Source organism: Rattus norvegicus, chromosome 16, assembly GCF_021556685.1.
Source record: "Rattus norvegicus strain SHRSP/BbbUtx chromosome 16, alternate assembly SHRSP_T2T, whole genome shotgun sequence".
In the NCBI taxonomy this organism is placed as follows: domain Eukaryota; kingdom Metazoa; phylum Chordata; class Mammalia; order Rodentia; family Muridae; genus Rattus; species Rattus norvegicus.
In genome coordinates, this window is record NC_141549.1 from 31,654,888 (window position 1) to 31,677,413 (window position 22,526).

At 36.8% G+C, this 22,526-nt stretch overlaps 2 protein-coding genes across 3 annotated transcripts in view; both read left to right on the forward strand.

Annotated features, from left to right (window-relative positions):
* Positions 1 to 22,526, forward strand: part of Erich1 (glutamate-rich 1) — a gene marked incomplete at its 5' end in the record, with an annotated part of 52,793,804 nt that overhangs the window by 784,328 nt on the left and 51,986,950 nt on the right.
* The window catches only part of Tll1 (tolloid-like 1), a 198,537-nt gene that overhangs the window by 63,438 nt on the left and 112,573 nt on the right, over positions 1 to 22,526 (forward strand).

Here is a 22,526-nt window from a genome sequence, read left to right on the forward strand (position 1 = left end):
AGAGAGAGAGAGAGAGAGAGAGAGAGAGAGAATGTATATGGTGTGTGTATGGAGTTTGTGTAAGCATGTGTGTATTGTGTATGGAGTATGTGTGGTGTGTGTGTGTATGTGCCTATGGTGTGTTTGTGTATTGTGTGCATGGTACGTGGGGTGTGTGTGCATATGTGTGTGTGTTGTGTGTGGTGTTTGTGTGTGTGTGTGTGAGAGAGAGAGAGATAGAGAGAGAGAGAGATAGAGAGATTGTTAATATGACTTTGGGTGTGACTTAACAGTGTAGTTTATGATAACAACGAAGGTCATAGTTTGGTGTCTGTGTGCCTGTTATTATTTTAGAAATGACCTAACAAATTACTCAAGATCTGCTTTTCACTTTTCTTTCAGGACATTCTGAATGTTGTGAAAACAAACAATAGAGTACAAATTCAGAACCACAAGTCGCTGTATTTCAGTGAGTCCTTTTCCTATTGAAATGGTGAAAAAGACTAATTGTTCCTTTGAGGACTCTTGCTTGTGTACTGTGCTATAATGGGGGCACATTCTTATCCCAGGACATTGATAAGGAGCTGTTGGTCCTAATTATCTTTCATGCTCTGTTGTAAGCACCAGTTTACAGGAACCCATGGCTTTTACTCCCATACTGGAGGATTCTGATTTGATGACTGTTCTACAGGCATAGAAAACTACTTTTGAAATAAAAAATTTCAGGATTGCCCTTGCCTATTCACAATCATGTGTATTTTGGTGTTTACAGAGATTTTTGTTTTAGAAGCAGCAACCCCTAAAAGTATTAGACATTGCTATTGTTTCAAGAAGGCTTTCCTTCCTTGATGTAGTATTGAAGTAAAATGAGTATGCACGTTGAAAGTGATTTCCAAAATGATTCATGAAAATCTTTTACAATGTTCAACCAAAATATGAACATATGCAGTATACCTCAGCAGGAAATGCCTTGAGATATTTAAATTATCTTTAAATGGTATTACATAATTCAGCCCTTCATTTTCAGTGTTGTCTTTCCTGGCAAATGAAAGATGTTAGAGGACATTGACTTCGTTTTATCCATAGAAGCCATTAGAGTGCTATTATTTCAATAGATATTTTAATAGTATAAATGATAGACATTAGAATGTTTGTCTTGACCTCTTTTCTTTTCAAAGTCCTTTTGCTGAGTATTAGCAAATTATTTAAATGTAGAAATGAAATTGGATCAACAATGTTTATATATATTAGATATCACACACACACACACACACACACACACACTTCTAGCACTTCTAGTTTGTTTAGCTCTTTCTACAGTTCCTTCCACCTAGACACACATATTGAGAATCCGGAGACTGGTGTCCATATATGATTGAGAGCATATGTATTTGTCTTACGGGACTTGGGTTACCTTGCTTAATATAGTATCTTCTAGTTTTCTTCAAGGAAATACATGGAAAAAGACAACAGAGCACATGAAATATTAGAACTGAAGTGAGAATACTGAAGCAAAGGTGTAGAATAGGGGAAGAGGGGCAGTGTCATGGAGGATAGGAGGAAAGAGAAATCATCACATGGTTGATATGTGTGTTACAAGGAAACCTTTCAATTTGTATTCTAAACATATTATATGATAATATATATTATGTATATTTTATATCATTACATTATTTATATCATGTATAATATATATGATGATAAATGGTCAACATGACATTTGTATCATTCTACAGCATCTTCTTAAAAATTTTGCATCTTTTATACTAGGACAGTGATATAACAGGAAAAATTTTCCTTAAAACAGTTCATGATTTGCTTATATAACTAATCTCAGATTATGCAGGTATAATTAAAAAAGATTTAATAGATTCTTTTGAACACAGGATCTTATGTTCTCTTTGAGGATCAACTTGGTCTGGTTTATGGTTCAACTTACACCACCTATTGGTTTAGTCTCTAGAAAGGGTAATAAAAGGGCAGATCTTTACTGATACATAATGTCTGCCAAGGAAGAAGCACCAAACCATCCTGATAAAAAGGAAGGACATAATTCTTGAATTTGAGTGTGCGCTTCTTCGAACTCAGAATACAAAGAAATCTGGAGGTTCATTTTTTATAGAAAAAACCACTCGTTTTTTCATGTAATGTCCTGGTATGCCATTATTTCTCAAGCTGGACTAGACCTTATCACAGCTGATAAGCTCGACTATGTTAGCTCTTCCTTGGCGTTCTGTTAACTCTCATGGACAAGTCCTAGACCTTCATCTTAATTTTCTCTCATAGCCAGTTTGAAATCTCCATTGTTAAAATCTAACAGCATTGTCTGGTGAGTACCAATATTGGTATCAACTGTTGGCATTCGGTCCACTCTGAAGGAAGCCTCCACAATGATGGTTAAAAAGGAATGTATGCATCAGGAAGCCTTGTCAGGGTAATCATTTACCGAAGGCAAAGAAAGGAAGATGCATTAGACAAAGGAAGATCCTGAGCAACCTTGGGCTCACTGAAGGTCTCAGGCAAACTGAAGGAGCTGATGCTTGGGTAACCCGTTTGAATGCTCCGGTTTGGGTGGAGGTATCGCCAGACTCGGTCTGACCGCTCTTTGGATGGGGAATAGGAAGTGGTTTGCATATGGATGAAGCAGCCTTTCATCCAAGAAGGCTGACAATTAAAGCCTTTCAGTCAACAACCATCCTAGTATCTAAGGATAAATACTTCAGACTTGACTTTGTATCTGGCAATCCATCAAAGCCTCCTCTGAAAAATACCAGGGAAAAGATTCCAGCAGTTGGAATCCTCCCTCCTCCCTCTCCGTATTTGTAGGTGGTTTGGAAGCAGAGAAAATATAGACTATTGTATAGGAAAGGTGTTTGCCCTTAAGTGGAATATCGTGCCCAGACAAATTTACAATACCCTCTGCTATTACTTAAGAAAATTTCCTTTTCATATAGAAATTATCTGAATGACTAGAAATAGAGTTTATGGCTGCCAGCTCATTTTATAAGGTTAGTATCACTTTGATTCCAGCTGTATAAAAAGAAGTTAGTTATGAGAAACTGATCATAGATGGATTCATTTTATAAGTTAAATCTCTACAGGCAGTAAAGTATCTGCCAAGCCTTTTAACTAACATGGTGGAAATAAAATATCAGAAATCTTTTCATTAAAAATTGTTAAAATTGGTCTTCATGAGATTATAAAATTAGTATTTCTTCTATGTGTTCTGTGCTTGTGTTCTGGGGTACGGTTTTTAGGAATTTGTGAAATAAAGCACCCAATATGGACTATACACACACTCTTTAGAGCCAGAATTGGAATGTGTGAACAGAGCCCAACACAGCATGGCACAATGAAACACAACATGACAACCTCATAGGTAGCAATGACTAGCCTAGAAAGAGCACCAGTGGAAGGGGAAGCCCTTGGTCCTGCCAAAACTAAACCCCCAGGGAACGTGATTGTTGGGGGGACGGCGGTAATGGGGGGAGGATGGGGAGGGGAACACCCATAGAGAAGGGGAGGGGGAGGGGTTAGGGGGATGTTGGCCCAGAAACCGGGAAGGTGAATAACAATCAAAATGTAAATAAGAAATACTCAAGTTGATAAAGATAAAAAGAAGTTTCCTGAGCTCCATCTAATGTTCTACCATGGATCTCTTGTCTCTTTTCATAGGCTTTTGGGTGGAGCCTCTCAGAGGACAGTTAAGCTAGATTCATGACTTCAGCATAACAAAGTATCATGAATAGTATCAGAGATTGGTTCATGCCCATGGAATGGGTCACAATTTGGGGCAGTCATTGGTTGGCCATCCCTCAGTCTCTGTCCTTTGTCCTTGCACATCTTCTAGGAAGGACACATTTTAGATCAAAGGTTTTGTAGGTGGGCTGCTGTCCTTATCCCTCCACTGGGAATCCTTTCGGGCTATAGAAAGTGGCTACTTCAGGATCCATATCTCCCACAGCTAGAGTCATCCCTATAGGTCCTCGGGGGCCTATTCCAGGTTTCTGACATATGATTGCCCCCTCATTATCCCTTCTCTCACCCCTGCTCTCCCTACAACTGATCCCCCTGTCCCCACCCCACCCCTCCCATTCCCTCTCCTATCTAATTCCCTCCCTCTCCCTACCTCCAATATTTATTTTACTTCCCCTTTGAAGATGATTCAACCATCCTCCCTTGGGCCTTCATTATTTGGTGTCTTTGGGTCAAAATAACTACTTATGAGTTAATTTACAGGGTTAATGTAATTCTAATCAAAATCTTGAGAGGCTGCTTGTACTTGACTGTTTCTCAAATTCATGTGGAAAAATATTTTAGCTAAAACAATTGAGAAAATTCTGGTAACACAAGTAGGAGAATAGGAGATTAATTCTATCAAAGCTTCTAAATGAAGCAATTATTACCTTACAATAGGGTGTTAAAGGCTAATGTACCAATGAAACATGATGAAAGGCTTAGAAATATTACAGGCATCATAGTTAGTCAGAGTATGTTAAAAGGCTTTTATAAAAGAGGTTTTGTTGGCAATTAAGATATTTTTGAGAGATGTTGGGCTCTTTAGGAAGTGGGGACTAATATGGAGAAGTCAGGTCATTGGATGTAAGATTGTGGAAGGGTTATCAGGATCCTGGTCTCCTTCCGCTAGTGTCTTTGCTTCATAGTTGTCAAGAAGAAAGTACTCTCCTTTGCCTCAGGGTTTTCCTGGATGTACTGCATTACCACTGGCCCCAAGAAATTTGGTTCAGTGATCTTGAACCGAAAACTCTAAAGTTGTGGATCAAAGTAGTTCTCTTTCTGTTCAGGGGGTTATCTTGGGTATTATGAAACAGTCATAAGTAACTGATTTATGCTACATAGGTATGTATGGGTGACAGAGTTGGTATCACAAATATCTGGGGGAAAGATACACAGAGTTTGTATGAGGCAGAGGTATTCATGAAGAAGAAATCGTCACAGAATTTTAAAGAACTGACTCATTTTAATCTAAAGATTTATGAAGAGTAGTATAAAAATTTTAGGAGAGGGGCTGGAAAGATGGCATAGCATTTGAGAGCACTTTATCAAGAAGATATGAGTTCATATACCAACACCAATATTAGGTAAGGCTCAGAAACACTCATAAATCTAGTTCCAAGAAATCTCACTCCTGTCTGACCTCCATGGGCATTAGACAATATGCATACAAATAAATTATAATCTCAAAAATAGCTTTAGGAAGTATGGAGAATTATTAGATGATTTCAAAAAAAGATTTGTTGTTTAAGCATCATTCAAAAGTATGTAATATACATAAGATGCCATTCTAGCCAGGAAGCTATCTGTAATTGACACCTGTTCAGAAAGGAGATACTGTTCTCTAATAGAGTTCTCCAGTGGAGTGTCACTGTGTCTATGAACACCCCATGCTCAAGAACAGTTGGCTAACATAAAAATGCAATGGTGTTTTTGTGGTGTTTTTTTTCATTTTGCTTTGTTTTGGTGCTCTTTGTTTTATTCAGCTTTTGGTTGTTTTGGTTTTGGGGTATGTGTGTGTGTGTGTGTGTGTGTGTGTGTGTATGTTTGAAAGAGAAAGAGAGAAAATGAGGAACTATAAAATAGGGTGGATAGGGAGGTAAGGAGAATTTGCAAGGAATTAGGGAAAGGGAAAGCAAACATTATATATTATATAAAAAAGGACTTTTTTTTCCAGGAAAAGTAATAAAAATGCAAAAGTGTATAATAGAGGGAAATCATTAAGTTCATTATATGCTATCAAATGGCAAGTGTTGAAATTGAATATATCAATAAATCCCATTCATTGTAAACTGAAATCTATTCTACAGTTCCAAGAGGAGGAGGAAGTTAATTTCCAGAGCACATGGGAAGTGTCTACACTGCAACCAAAGAAACATCTCAGTGAAAGGAATGGTGTTCAAAAAAGAGCATGAATTAAGGAGGCAATACAATACTCCACCATTTTAGTTATCAGGCAGTGTGCTATTTAAAATTCGTTTCTCTTTACAAAAGAAATGAATTGGAATCCCAGCATCCTCTAAAAGTGCCCAATTATAGTGGTATAATAACAATAGATTTAACCTTATTTGATAAAGCGTTCTTATCTAGTAAATTATTATCTTTGTTGGTATGCAAATTTTGACTTACTGGAACTTACTCATTTTTTTTACTCCTATAATACAATCCTTTATTCTTTGTTATCTTCACTGCTTTCTGGGATTCTGATGTGTGGGTGACCTTGTTTGTTTTCTGCTTCAGACTAATAATTCCTTCTTACTTTTCAAAAGTCCAGTTTCTCTATTGGAAAGGTTTTCTGTGTGATGGTGGTTTTCATTAGCATCGTGCTGGAAGTTCAGTTTCTAAGTGGACTGGGAAATGTGTGTGTGTGTGTGTGTGTGTGTGTGTGTGTGTGTGTGTGTGTGTGTGAATGTTGCGTTTGTCACATATGTGCAGGCGTCTGAGGAGGACAGAAGAGAGTATTGGATCCCATGGAGCTAGAGTTATAGGAAGCTGTTAGTGCCTGAGATGTGTCTGGGAACTCAATTTTGATTCTCTGGTAAATAATCAAGTTTTCTTAACCACTGAGCTATATTTGTAACTAATGTGTAATTTGTAATTTTAAGATCTGAGATCATAAATTTATGTTGATAATTCCAGTTTAAATTTTGGAATTTAAGTTTGACTTAATACAATCAATCCCTTCTACCATAAGAAAAAACTGGTTCAAAATAATATTTTTGCCATTTATATAAAATTTCATAATACATACTTTGCAATAACTATTTGTCATTATCAACCATAACCCACCTTAAGATTATTGAAAACAGTTTATTGAATTTCTTTTGAATTCATGATTTATTTCAATGAGCTTTTTTTTATAATCAGCTTTCAATTTTGTTCTTTCTCAAATATCTTGGAACATGCGTATAAGTCTTCATTTTATCTTAGAGAGGCTAATTTTATAGTAGGAATTGAGAATATTTATTTATTTTGTTTCAGCTACTTACATATATAGCTCATAATAAAAATATAGACCAATGTCTTTAATACATTTTATAGATCACATTATATGACCAAATTGACTCCTTAATAGGTATCCTAGGCAAAATTTTTACACAGTATATAATGGGAAAATTTATACTGGGAAAATTTAATACCATGTAAACAATGGAAAAATATAAACATTTAATAACATAAATTAATAGCTTAAATAACTAAAAAATACAGCGAAATTATATCATGAACAGAAATTGTATTTTTGGTTTTGTATGATAATTCAATTACAGAACATATAGTTTAGTAATATTTGAACAGAACTTTAAATCATAGGGAGGGACCAGTACTACTGTTTTTGTTAGATGTATACCAGAATTATAGACTAAAGGAAGAAGCCACTGGAATGATAAATACTATACACTTGAAGCTGCTTACTTTGGACCGCAATGGGTTAAAAATTGGAAATTTTGATAGATGTTCTAATAATTCAAATTCAAGGACAAAATTTGCAAAAAGAACTATACTCACACATTTGCACAGCTAGATGAATGGTACTCTTCTGAAGAGTTAAAATAAAGCATGATTTCTAAGGAATAGAGGACTAACCTGGTCAACTGATTATATTAATATAAAGAATAAAATGACATGTCAGCCATAGAAGATTAAATACAAAAGCTAAGAAAATATAGTCCCAAAGCCATTGTTGAAAGTATTTTTCTAAACTCTCCTTATAAGGGGAAATGACTGAATAACTTAGTCTATTTGACGCCAGTATAAGAATACTAATTTGCTATGAATCTATAATGACTTGGTGTCCTGAGTATAGCTTTTAATGTATTTTCTTAATATATTTTTATATACTTGAACACATCCTGGATAAATGTCCTAATGTTCATCCCTTTTATAATTTTGATTTTCATGGTTTCAGTTTCTTCTGAGATTTTCCAAGCATGTCTGTGTTTTCACATGTGATTGACCATGGATACATGGAGTCCACCATCCAGACAGTGCTTCTAATTCTGCTCGAATTGAAACTTGTAATCAGAAATAGATAGTAGGTCAGAGGTATCATTCTGAAAACATCCCCATCTTCTAGAACATTTTTTAAAAATGATCTTTAATTTTTATTTACAGTTCAATCATTATCCCCTTCCTGGTCTGCCCTCCAACAGTTTCTTATTCCATTTCTGCCCCCTGTCTCCAAGAGGATGCCCCCCACTCTCCCACTACACATCCCTACTCCCTGGGGTATCAAGTCTCTTGAGGGTTAGGTGCATCTTCTCTCACTGAGGCCAGATCAGGCAGTCCTCTGGTGTAGATGTGTCAGTGGCCTCATATCAGCTGGTGTATGCTGTCTGGTTGGTGGCTCAGTGTCAGGGAGATATCAGGGGTCCAGATTTGTTGAGACTGCTGGTCTTCCTATGGGGTTGCCATATTCTTTTTGAGTCATGGCCAAGTGGCAAGTGAATGGCTGACAACGTGACAGCCTCAGAGAAAAATAACCCACCCATCAGTTGCATCCAGAAACACTTAGGATTAGGGGTAATTAGCACTGTAAGTATAGAACTGATAAATCCACCTACCCAATGATCGCTTGTGGGCTGGTATGACTAATTCTGTCATTGCAGTCTATTTTTAATGTGCCTTGCAATGATTTAAAGTAGGCTTCAAAGAAACCTTGGCCAATTAAGATTTTTCTGAATGACAAGTAGGAGACTACAGAGTCCATTCAAAATTGACTGTGAGTGGCTGCCAGCAAAGCCTACCCAAGCTACAAATTACTGTTAAAATGAAGTTATAGAAATGATTCTTTCTCAATGTTTAGGAGTGATTGGTAAAATAAAATTCAAAAATTTAAAGAGAGTAATGGGTATAAAGCACCGGGAGTCAAATAATTGTATAATCAAACATACTCCCATTTTCTATAGCTTTTATCCATCCAGTTGTTTATTTAAAAGAAGATTATCTAGACTCATAAGATAAAAGTACTTGTGTAGACGTGAGAACTCAAGTTCAAATCCCCTTAACCCAGTGGTTCTCAATCTTCCAATTGCTATTATGCTTTACCATGGATCCTCAAGTTAGGCTGATCCCAACTATAATGTATTTCGTTGCTACTTCACAAGTATAATCTTGCTAATCTTCTGAATCATACTGCAAATATATGATATGCAAGATAATTGATATGTGACCCTCATGAAAGGGTCCTTTGACCCCAAAGGGATCATGAACTGCAGATTGAGAACCACTGCCCTAACCTATTGAAAAGCTAGGTAAGACTAATTTCATGCCTGTAAGCTCAGTGCTATAAGGGCCTGAGAATGAACCATCACTTTGGTTTGCTACCTGTTATCCTCACATCTGCTTTAGTGACAGATTCTGTATGAAGGAAGTCATATATAGAGCAGAACACCCAACATTGTTTTCTAGCTTTACAAACTCCCCATATGTGTACATACACTGTGTGTACATGAGCACAGACACACTCAGAGTGACAGAGAAGACAAATGAGGCATTAGTTTTCTTTTAAATCAATTAACAGGATATTTTCTCAGATCTTGTGGTATTCCTCCTCAAGAGAAATGTTGAAATGTTTTGGATATGATATTTTCCTAGGAAAATTAGATGAATATACAAATCTGAAGGTTTCTTTTAAAAAGAATACAGGAGGATTCCTTTAACAAGTTTTGCTGTGAGTCATTTAAGATGATAATTACAGTTCTAATTTTAGTCTACAGATTTAAAGAACTGATAGGCTTTGAGTCAAAGGGTGTAGTTAACATTGGTTAGTATGAAATTATGCAGTGAGATTATAGGAGTTCATGAGATAAAGTTTCAATTTATATATTTGCTAACTAAAAGCTACTATCATAGATCAAAATTCTTAAATTTTTATAATGACATATTAAGGACTATTATTCTTCAAATATTTTATTTACTTAAGAGCAATTAATGATTTAGATACCAAATTCCAAATATTATTATCCCAGACCATGCTTGAAACAGTACTAGCAGAATTATTAAACAGGTGTTAAAAAATCATTTATCAGGTCTAAAGTTAGAATTTAATCCTTTATTCTTTTTCAAATGCTTTCTTTGTAGGTAGCTTCCATTTTTCTTTCTTTCTTTTTTAAAAAACCTCTGCAATTATTAGTTTAGTATCATCCAGGGCTCATGTTCAGTATTCCTCCTCAAGTTCCATAAGAAATGCAAGTGTAAAGAACTCAAGTCAAAATTATATAGCAGCACTCCACCACAAAAAGCGTGTAAAATTACAGGAATGCTATTTTAAAACACTGACACTTTAAGAGAATGATAATCTCAAAAATACCCATAAAATTGCCAAATTCTTCCCTAAATGAAGCAGATTAAACACGATTAATGAATGAGTTTGGACTTTGTAAAGAAAAAAGCAAACTGATTGGACAACTGATACTAATATGCTTTCCTTGTACCTGATTTATAAAGGGACAGACATAGGAAAATATACCTTTCATTTTTAAATGTGGCATAATTTTAAATGCTGGCTCAACTAATTAAATATACCTTTAAACAGTCAAGTTTCCTGAGCAATCCGTATTTAGACAGAAAGGCAAAGGCATTACAGCCAGCTTCTCATGATAGCCTTCGCTGGGACCAAGGTCAACAAATAGTACAGCAGTCTTGTATTTTAAGGTCACGCTTTTGGGGATACATTCTCAGGTCTTTAGTAGGGGAAACTGCAAAATACAACTGTCATTACACAGCAATGGCAGTTAAAGGAGGGTCCTCATGTAAGGAGCAGAACATATTTTCTATTAGTCCTTTAAGGTCAGACTTTCTGATTGCTTGATTCTAATAATCCCGTGGTGTGGCAGAATTGATCACTCCTTGCTTTGCCAAGTAGGTTTTAGAATATCACTTATCCAGCTGCTTTTGGAGAATTCTTCAACTGTGGATAAAAATGGTATCCCTCCCACAATATACAGGGTGTGTGGACAAAAGCTTTTCCCAGCTAACTACATGAAGAGATAGACACGCGCTGTAATGATCCATGTGACCCAAAATGGGCAAAAGCAAAAGACTAGCTTCCCCTCAAGAAGAAAACTTTCAGATCTATGAAAAGGACAATAAAATACTAATAAAAAAAAAACCCGTATTCATGTATTCACTTAGAAGCGTTCAGAATGTCAACAAAACAGTTGCAGTTAACAGAATAGTGTGTTAACTGTACAAAAAGAGACACTGTACAGTTTAAAAGCAAATCTTGCACAGCCTTACATTTCAATTTTTTTTAAAGGAGTGAGCTGTATACAGGAGAGTTAAATGCTTTATAAACAAGAAAAAAATGTGCTAGAACCAACTTATTCATCATCCTCATCTTCTTCACCTTTGTCTTCTTCTTCCTCTTCTTCATTCTCTTTGTCCTCAGTCGTCCTCCTCTTCCTTCTTTTTCTTGTTCTTTTCAGCCTTGACCACCCCACTTTTTCACTGCATCAGTCTTTCTTTAGCTCTGTAGGCAGCAATATTCTTCTCATACTTCTCCTTCAGCTTGGCGATCTTCTCCTCAGAGGGCTGTTTGTCCTCTACAGCAGTGTTGTTCCACATCTCTCCTAGTTTCTTTGCAACATCACCAATGGATAAGCCAGGATGCTCGCCTTTGATTTTTGGACAGTACTCAGAACAGAGCAAGAAGAAGGCCGAAGGAGGCCTCTTGGGGGCATTGGGGTCCTTGAACTTCTTTTTGGTCTCCCCTTTGGGAGAGATGCAGGTTTTCATTTCTCTTTCATAACGAGCCTTGTCTGCCTTTGCTATATCTTCACATTTCCCCTTTTCTTTAACAGACCTGGTATTCCACCTCTCTGAGCACTTCTTGGAGAACTCTGAGAAGTTGACAGAAGCATCCGGATGCTTCTTCTTGTGCTCCTCCAGGTAGTTCTGCACAAAAAATGCATATGAGGACATTTTGCCTCTTGACTTCTTAGGACTGCCTTTGCCCATGTTTAGTTTATTTTCTTCTGTGAGGCACAGAGTTGCCCAGTGCCCGTCCACTGTCTCTGTGGAGCTCTATGGAGGCAGCCTTCTCACTCTCTCCTCTCTGTAACATTCTCCATTTTTCAAGAAAGGAAATCATCTCTATATACCAATGCAATGTTCCTATTTCTGCGGCCATGTAAAAGAAGTAGCCATCTGTTCAGTCAGTTCTGTGAGACTTTTCAGTGGTGTAGATACTTTACTATGATGACTTTGAGTAGAAAGCTTAACAACTAAAGCTTCCAATTCAGAACTCTATATATTTAAGAAATTGTATATGTACTTAGAAACAAAAGCTTACTTCTATCAATCAAAGGGTATATCTATCATCTGATAATCAATACATTGTTGAGCATATTTTTTAGTTTTATTTTTCACATTGTTTGTATCTATCTATCTATCTATCTATCTATTTATCTATCTATCTATCTATGTATCTATCTATTCACTTGCTTACTATTTATGTGTATCTGTGACAGGGCAAGTATGTGTTTATTAGAAGGCAACATGCCAGATCCAGTTTCCTCTTTTTATCCTATAGGCTCTGGGACTTAAACTCAGATCTTTAAATTTAGCAACAATTACCTTTACACACTGAGTCATCTCTCTGGTTCTTTAAAGAATTAAGTACAATTTTTTTTTTTGATAACGTCATACATATATGTGACATGTTATATGTTCTTATTTCTGTCATGCTCTTATTAGCCTACAAACCAACTCAACCTGACTTCTTTTCCAAAGGTCCCCTTTCCATGTTCCAGTCCTTTGGTTTTGTTTGGGACCCACTGATTAACTAGAAATATCTGGGATAACACGGGCATAGAAGTAATAGAGCCTGGCGGGCATACTGTAGTCACATACCTGGATACGATGAATCTTTCTCAGGCTATCAATAGAAAATAATTCAGCAAAATGGGCAGGACCTCTTGATCTTCACCCCCTTCTGAGATTGGATGTTGACAGGCCATGTCCTTTGCGGGCCAAGTACAAGCGAGCCACTAGGCCTGCTGTAAGAACATGATCACAATGGCAGGTTGGTGCCCATAAGAATTTATTTGCAGTCCTTCTCCTTATATTCCGGCTCTTGCATTCTCTAAGTCTTCTCTTTAGTGATGTTATCTGAGCCTTAGGGGTTTGGAATCACATAAATGTTCTATTTATGGCCGAACACTCAACTGTCACTTATTTTTAGCACCTAGAGCAGCCACGGGCATCTGCATTCACTACCCTTTCACTGAAAGGGAAGCTTCTCTGATTAATGCTGAGAATAGCACTTCTCTGTGAGTGTTCACGTAAATATCTAGAAAGCAGTTTGGCAATATGTTTAATTTACTTGGACTACAATGTTACGTTTCCTGTGTCACACACAGCCATGGATATTTTATTTTCACTGATGTACAGTGGCAGACATGAATTCTGTCCTGCAGAGCAGGGACCTGCTGAAATAGCAGTGGAGCCGCCGTTGTCACAGGGGAGCTTCTGAACTGGTGGGTTGTTAATGTGGTCTATAGAGACTTTTATCGGTATTAACAGTATTAATAAGTATAAGAATGCTGTCTATAAATACTCTGTATAAATGAATAACAGAATGTTCAAAGGGCATAAAATCACTCGAGATTACACTTTGAATATTAACCACCAAACACTTCATCGTTGGGAAAGTTACACTCTGGGACAGTTAAAATAAATTAAAACATGTAAAACACTGAAAACAATACAGAGAAATATTTTGTAGACCTTTTCCGTTTTTGCTTCATTTGATCTGAATTTAAGTCTCTTCAGTGATGCTCCAATTTTTAAAAAATACATTTGTAACAGGAGAGGAAATAAAAATCAGCGTGTTGAACAGGGTTTCCAGGATGTCAGAGCACTTTTCTATTTCAGACAATTTACTTCACCGAGCATGAACTGTTTTGTGCAATGTAAAGTATTAACCAAAAGAAAATCCTCCAGCCTTTGACCTGTAACCAAAGGAAATCTCTTTATAGGAGAATAATAACCAGAGGGATGATAATCTAAACATTTTCCACAGCTGTCATTGTAATGTAAGCTAAGTGGAATGACAAAGAGAAGGTAAAAGCCAAGAGATCCTTTTCTTTGTGGCATGAGGGTCTCAGGTAATAAAACAAACTAGTGTTTACAAAACAGGAAGTTTGCATCAGCCACTCTTCCTTCCAGGAACATAGACTTGAGATTTACTTCAAGAACTACTGTGAATATTCAGAAAATAAACAGACTTAATGATAAAAGAATTACGAGGGCTGATCCTACCCTGCCTACAAATGTTAACAGTAACAGTACTAGGCGAAAAAAAAAATAGCTGGTGTTTGCTTTGTCCTTACCAGATGTATAACGTGGGTAAATCAAGTAAGCCCACTCTTGTTAGCGGCTGATTATCAGCGCTGTGTTTGAACACTGTAAGAATGTCAGATTTAAGAAACTTGTGAGCTGCAATGATTTATTTTCTCAAGGCTTGTGAGAGAAAAATATTAGGCCATACACACACAAAGAGTCTCAATATTTATTTTTACATTTGTTTGATCAAAGTGCTTTCAGACAGTGCCCTTTCTGTTTCAAGACACAGAGTTTCAAATGAATATTTGCGGTATGGGTGATATTTTAAAAATGTCCCGAGAAGCCCCATCCACAGGCATTGTGGGTTATAAACGCAGATTGACAGGAGGTTTCAATAGATCTTTTGTTATGGGAAAATTTCTGTTTTATGACTTAAAAAAAGAAAGATGTTAATTTAAAAATGTAGCATTTGATCAAATCCATAATGTAAAATGGTGTAAAATCAGAGACTACTGATTTTAGAAAGACAGCTTTCTGCCTGTGCTCTGCCTTTGGATTAGCGAGAAGAATGCAGACTCACCCTGCTACTGATAATTAGGATGAGACGTGACTGTATTGTCAAATGTCGCCATGTTCTGGAGGGCTTATTCTTGTTGACAGGGTAGTTCATTCCATCCATCCATCATCCATCCATCCATCTCTATCTCCCATCTATCTATCTATCTATCTATCTATCTATCTATCTATCTATCTATCTATCATCTATCTATCTATCATCTATCTATTATATATATGTATGCCTATATATCCATTCATCCATATATGTACACACATACATAATTACATTTATTTCACCTTTTATATACAACATCCATTTATGTTTTATTTTCAAATTTAATGAATAATTGAAGAGGGCCATTTAACTAGAAAAGAAATATCCACATTGTTTGAACAGACTTCAAAGATTAGAACATGCTTGAATAGTTTTCATCTCTCCCATAATCAATAATCCATAGTGTAATCTTTTATATTGGATCTGTACTACTCTACCCTCACCAAAAAAATCAATCTCTACCATTGGTAGAAAAAAACAAATTGACCATGTAAAATCCATGCCCATCTTCCTATCCTGTTTATGAAGAAAGACTACATAAGTATTTATTTCAGTATTGGCATTTTAACATAAGAACTTTTAAAGCTTTGACGATTTTACTGAATTTATACTTAAGATAGTGGAGCTTTTCTCTCCATCTCACAATCAAAGGAAAAATGCTAATTTTGAAAAATCTACCTATATACTTAGATAGGGCCTTGCTACTTAGTCGATAATGGCCTTGAACTTGTGATCTTGCCTCTCAGAATTCTGAGTATTAGTTTGTAGGAACGTTGTGGCACAAAATGTTTTGAAATAAAACACGGAGTGGGATGAATGTTTTCATTTCTGGTGATTTACATAAGTCACATGTTACCTGGAAAATTTTCTGGTCCCTATTTAAAGCTTACTTCTAGGCAGTGCTATAAAAAATAAAGTTAGTTTACTCTATCAAAAAATTTCTAGATAATTGGGACAAAGGGTGCAAATGATAAGAAGTCCAAAGTCATTTTTGGCTAAATTGGGGGGTGGGGGCTGTCAAGACTACATTACCTTTAGGAGACTCCGCCTCAAAGGAACAAAAAAAAAATCAGATAATTGTTTTGTCTATTGGGAGTTTATATAAAATTTCATTTATGTATAATGGAAAAACTTGATCAGAGCCTACAAAATGCTGACAGGAAGTTCTCTTCTAACACTGTGTTAAAACATGTATTGAATCTTTTTCCGAATCTTACTTTTCCTTTGCTGGTTGCAGAGTTGTTGTCTATGATGTAACAACAGTTGACCTAGAAATGTTACTGATGCCCGTGTCTGAAAAAAATTTCCATTAGGTTTTCATTGTGAGTTGAAACAGTCTTGTTAGTTCCTTATATGATGTCATCTTTTCTCTCTCTAAATCTAATATGAAAAACAGCTGGAAGTTTAAACAGACTTGGAGAGTGGGAGGACACAGGTACTCTTGGCTATCTTCAGTGCTTGGAGCTTTCCCTATAAGTCCCAAGTATCTCAAGGTGACCAACTTCTAGAACAGTCATACATTACATAGGTCTGTAAGTATGGTAGTTAGAAGAACGGAGTACATGTTCAAATATATTTCCTAATACATATTGCAAGAATAAAAAAGGCAGATGTCTTGAGATCATATTCAATATTATACTTCTTTATGATACTTTCTATTAAATGAATTTAATGCACATTTTGGTTTAATAGCTAGTATTTTTGTGTAAGGCAAATTTGTCAATTATCAGATGAGGCTCATGTTTTTACAAAGCATCTACCCAACCTGTATTATATTTGAATTTCTATATTTGTTTGATTTTGTGTGGGGAAGTGGGGGTGTGGGGGTGGGGGTGTGCTTGCACACATAAGAACATGTGCACATGAGCGGCAAAGGACAATATTAGGTGGCATCATTCTTTGGAGCTATCTTGTTCTATTGAGACATGGTTTCTTACTGGTCTAGAACTTGGCAAGATGAGCTAGGTCAACTTGCAAACTATGCCCCATGACCTTCTGTCCCTCCCTGCCTCTAACCACCCAGCATCGACATTTCAAGTGTGCGCTACCATGCCTGGCTCTTTACATTGGTTTCTGGATCCAACTCCTATTTTTCATGCCGGTGTAGGTGCAGCAAGCACTTTATGAACTGTGCTGTCTCTTCAGCTCCCAAGTTTCAGATTTAATATACCGGAAGTGTCTTTTTATATTTCTTTGGCAGTAAGGACTGAGGGCTTTGTCATGGCTCAGTGGATTGACTAGAGAGAAAGAGAATGCACATTTCTAATAGGTGAAGAATTTGGAAATGTTAATTTCAAGGAATGATAAACGGGGACTCATGAGATGGCTCAGCAGAGGCGCTTGCTGCCAAGCCTGTGGTTCTAACCAGAACTTGCAAGCTGCAAGGAAAAACCCAATTCTTATATTATTTTTATTTTTAAAATGTAGTTATTTGAGAATTTTTTATGAAATGGTTTTTGGCTATATTCATCTTTCTCCTAACCCTTCCCAGATCCACCTCTTATGTCCCCACACACCCAACTTTGTCTTCCATTTCTGTTTTTAACCCATTAAGTCCAACTTGTGTTAGCATCCTTTGGGATATGTTGCCATGTGATGTAATTTATTTGGCCTACAAGGGTATGCAACTTTAAAGAGAACTGGCCCCCTCTTACCCCAAGGCTATAAATCGCCCGCAGCTTGTTAGTAGGGTAGGCCATCCTGTCCACTGCCCCTCTCCATGCTGAGATTTTTGTCTTGAAAATATTCTTGCAAGTTGATTTTTAACCTCCACACGTGCTTTGAAGCACATGCCGGGTCTCCCTCAAACAAATGATAAATAAATGTGAAAAAGATAAGTGTTTTTGAAGGTAGATATATTTAACTTGATTTAAATATTATACAGTGCATATCTGGAGCAGCATGCAGGGCTATCCCATTAATAGGTATAGAATAGTGCATGAGTGTTAGTTAAAAATAATCATATTTTTTTATAAAAAGGAATAAAAGAGAGAAGCAGGCACTCCCTGCTGTGATTAGTATTTTCAAATTTAGATTGAGAGGTCTAGACTTGATGATCAAAACCATTCCTATGGAGTTCGGTGACTCTGTCTATTGTTGATGTAAGTACCCTGAAGCAAGACATAGAGGGATAAGAGACACCTGGTTGGCACATTTGGAAAGAGGGGTTCTCTCTTGGTCCAACAGACTCTCCTTGTCTATCATATACTCTGCTTGCAAGTATAATAGCAATCAGGTGTAAGGTTCTGGTACTGGGGTCAACCTAATAACTATACTGGCTTCTTTAGGGCTATTCAGTGTGTCTTTGGGTAAGGACATCATCTTTGCCATTGGTGTGAACTTTATAACAATGTATTGTGAACCTTTCTCCAGGAAAAAAATAAGTAGTTTCTCTGTTTATAAACCTGTACATATTTTATACTGATTAAAAAAACATATTCAGTACTACAAACTTTAATCCTCCTTAATGCTACCCATTGGATCTACCATCAGTACTAGAAGGGAAAGTAAACAGGCAATGAAGCAGACAAAATATCCATTTCTTTTGGTTGAAGCATTTTAAAATAAGATTATTTATTATTTATTTATCCTCTTTCTGTCCTTCCTCCCAGAAAACCCCTGTTCATGAAACCCCCTCTTTCCAAATGTGTGTGTCGGGGTGGGGGCACTGTATGTATGTTATGGTATGTATGTATGTATGTATGTATGTATGTATGTATGTATGTATGTGTTTGTACATGAGACTCCCAAAGCATGCATTTATATGTCAGAATATAAGTGAATGAGTAGATTGATTTTCTCCTTCCACTATGGATTAACCTCAGGGTATCAGGTATGGTTGCATGAACCTTTACAAACTATCTTAATGATCTCATAGCTAAGAATGTGTAATGAAACATTTTGTTAGGTCTATAGTTTATGTGTGGCTCAAGACACCTTACCGAGAATATGTGGAGAGTCATAGTTCAGATTGTGTAGTCTCACCATACATTATTTTATAAAGTACATTTATTCTGTGTACCATAACAGAATCACTGCAAGCGTCTTGGTCTTTCCTAATGGGCGATTTTGTTGTACATTGAAGACAAGTGACCTTTAGGTGAAAAACGAAACCTTGTGATTTTGCATGTAGTTTCATAATTGCCCTTTCAACATTTAGTTCTGGCTTACTAGTTAGCTCCAGCTTCCTTTGGACCACAGGAATCCCAACAGAATTGCAGACAGAGAGGAAATTCTGTAATTCCACTTGGGTACTTACTCCATAGTGTCATCCCGTAGAGCAGCTCCCCAGGTTCCTTTGAGCATTAATCTTGTCACTGTCAAATCACTGCATTAATTATGATTGATACTTTTTGCTCCTTAGTTTTCATTGTTGTAAAATCAAGATCACATGGTCAAAATAGAGAAAAGGAAATGAAAAAATTTCCAAAGTAGAATCTGGAAGCTCATGTATTTCTTTGCCACTAAATATTGGATCTATAACAGATTCTGTGAAAAGTAAATAGACCATACAATTTGTCATAGTCTAGTTTGATGGACCAAGGCAGAGAATATTTTATCATACAGAAAACAACACTTAGATACAACTAGAGATACAGAGAGAAAACCCAAAATTGTATGCAATATAAGAAATGGAACATTTTAATGCCAACCAAACAGAGCTTCCAGAGACTAAGCCACTACCCAAAGACTATACATGGGCTGACCCAGGGCTCCAACTGCATAGGTAGTAATGAATAGCCTAGTAAGAGCACCAGTGGAAGGGGGAGCCCTTGGTCCTGCCAAGGCTGGATCCCCAGTGAACGAGATTCTTGTGGAGAGGCGGGTAACGGGGGGAGGGATGGGAGGGGAACACCCATATAGATGGGAGTGAGAGGGGTTAGGGTGTTGTTGGCATGGGGCATTTTAAAAGTAAAGAGTGCATCACTGGGTGTGTGTGTGTATGTGTGTGTGTGTGTGTGTGTGTGTGTGTGTGTGTGTGATTGTATTGTGTTGTGTGTTGTTACTGCTGATGTTGTTGTTCTTAGCATGCATTTGAAGATGTGTTGGTTTAATATGCACCCTGACAAGACATACGTGAGTTATCTCTCACGACTTTCAAGGAAGTACTTAGTGTTTTCCTGGACCACTTGGTTTCTGAAGCAACTAGAACTGTTTGCTAAGCTGCATCGGAAGCTACGAGTTAGGACAAAGTATAAATAAATTGTTTTATATTCTCCAGAATAGTTATGACTTTAACTAAGTGTCATCTGGCATGAACCCTCATGCTGCTCCTCCTCCTCCTCCTCTTCCTCTTCCTCTTCCTCTTCCTTTTTTTCTTCTTGTTCTTCCCCCTCACCACCTTCTCTTTATGATCCTCTTCTGCTTCTGCAGACCTAATTGGTTTTCTTTTGTAACTGCCTTATCCTTGCCTTGTTGGTCGTGTTTGGTGTACACAGGAGCATCAGGACATTTGCGCCTACCTCATGAAATGCCATATAAGAAAATAAAAATCCAAAACATGCTCAGATTTTAACCTACTGAAACTTGATAGATTAGAGTTTTACTACATTTTACTACAGTTTTACTCTGAACTGCCAACACGTCAATAGGTACAGAGCTTTGAGGTTGTACTCAGCCACTCTGAATATTTATTTTTGCAGAATTAACATTAGTAATATTACAGAATTAAAATTAGTAATATTAAAGATGATGACAGTGATAACTGGAAGTTTATTAAATGCAGAGATCTGAGGTTCACTTCCAGACACACTGAGTCCTGACCTTTTATTTTAAGCAGATTCTTTGATTCTTGAGCAAAGCTAGAGAGTCCCTGATTTAGGCTCTCCAGTTGTCTACAATACTCCAGCATCGAGGGAGAGGTGGAGTGACTCTGTCTGCTTGTGGTCACACCTATTACTCAGAAACATACACATAGTAATAGCGTTTTTGAAAATAGCAAATTTGAACATACCTGAAAACCTTGAATGTGAAATTTATTTTAATGAAAACCAATGATGATTCTTTCGTTGTGACTGAAAAATAACAAAGTTAGATTTTCTCTTTCATGAGATGAGTTACTTTAGGGGTGTGGTACAGTATGGAAGATGTTGCCTTTTCTGCAGCATGTATATGAAGCGGGATCCACTTTGAGTCTGGATTTAATTTGGGCCATCAAGGCTCTCAGTGTTATACACTGTTCTCTCTCTCTCTGACTTTGTTTCCACAATCAAAGTGACGATAAGCCTCTCTCTACACCTGTTAGATTGCCATTCTATTGACAGAGTTCAGCCTTGGCGACAAGGCAGAGGGTACTATTGAGAAGGGAATTTTAAGTTGCTTTTTTTTTAAAACTTTTTATTAGATATATTTCTTTACTTACATTTCAAATGTTATTCCCCTTCCCCGTTTCCTGTCCATAAGCCCCCGTCCCCTCTCCTCCCCTCCCCCTCTCCCATATGGGTATTCCCCCCATACATCCCCCTTACAGACCCCCATATTCCCCTGCACTGGGGGGGGGCAACCTTGGCAAGACCAAGGGCTTCCCCTTCCACTGGCGCCCCAACAAGGCTATTCTCTGCTACATATGCAGTTGGAGCCCTGGTTCAGTCCATGTATAGTCTTTCGGTAGTGGTTTAGTCCCTGGAAGCTCTGGTTGATTGGCATTGTTGTTCTTATGGGGTTGCAAGCTCCTTCAACTTTTCCAATCCTTACTCTAATTCCCTCCCCCCTCCCCGAGGGGTCCTGTTCTCAGTTCAGTGGTTTGCTGCTAGCATTGACCTCTGTATTGGACATGCTCTGGATGTGTCTCTTAGACTTTCCATACTCTGAACCAATATTGTACCTTGAACTAGTTCTGTTTTCTTCTGGTCATTATTTGACAACAGTCTGACCCTCTCATCTCCTCTCAGTTTTGTATGGGGGACCCAACCTTTTTAGGCAATTAAATTAATTATATAATATGACCAGCCTTTGATGAAAGTCCTAACAGTTCATGACCTTTAAGACTAGAGTTTAAATTTGGCAAAGTTCACTACTTTCCTAAAAACTAGTTCTTATAAAGGTAAAAATTACAATCCAACACATGATAGAAAATTGAAAAGGATAGTTTTCAATATGTCATAATTTTTTTCTTTCACTTTTTTGTTTTACAGAAGGAAATCTGAATTTAATTTAAACAAAGAGAATATTTGTAAACCAGTATTAAAAAGAAAAGAGAGTTAAAGAACAAGAAAAAATAATCTTGGAAATTCTAAGCATTTCTGAGTTTACTTTATCATGATAAATTCATTTTATTTAGCTCTCTGAAGTCAGTGTACTGTGGCATCCTTTGCTACAAAGTACTCAACAGGCTTAGTTTGGATTTGACCAAGGCAGAATTTTCATTATTATATCCTTATTTATCATCTTAAACAATAAATTTGTATGCTATTTTTAATTGATATGGCTTATATCATTGTTTTATAGATCTTTGCTTCTTCAAGTAGCATAAAGAACCTGTTCGTTTTAGGTTGTGGAATGATTTTGAGGTTCCTAAAATGAAAAACCATTAAAACTATTAAAAGTCATTAAAAAATGAACATCATAGCACCCAGTGGTTGCCTAAATAAATTGCCTAACAAAACCTACTTAGAACTTAGGTTTCTTAATTGTG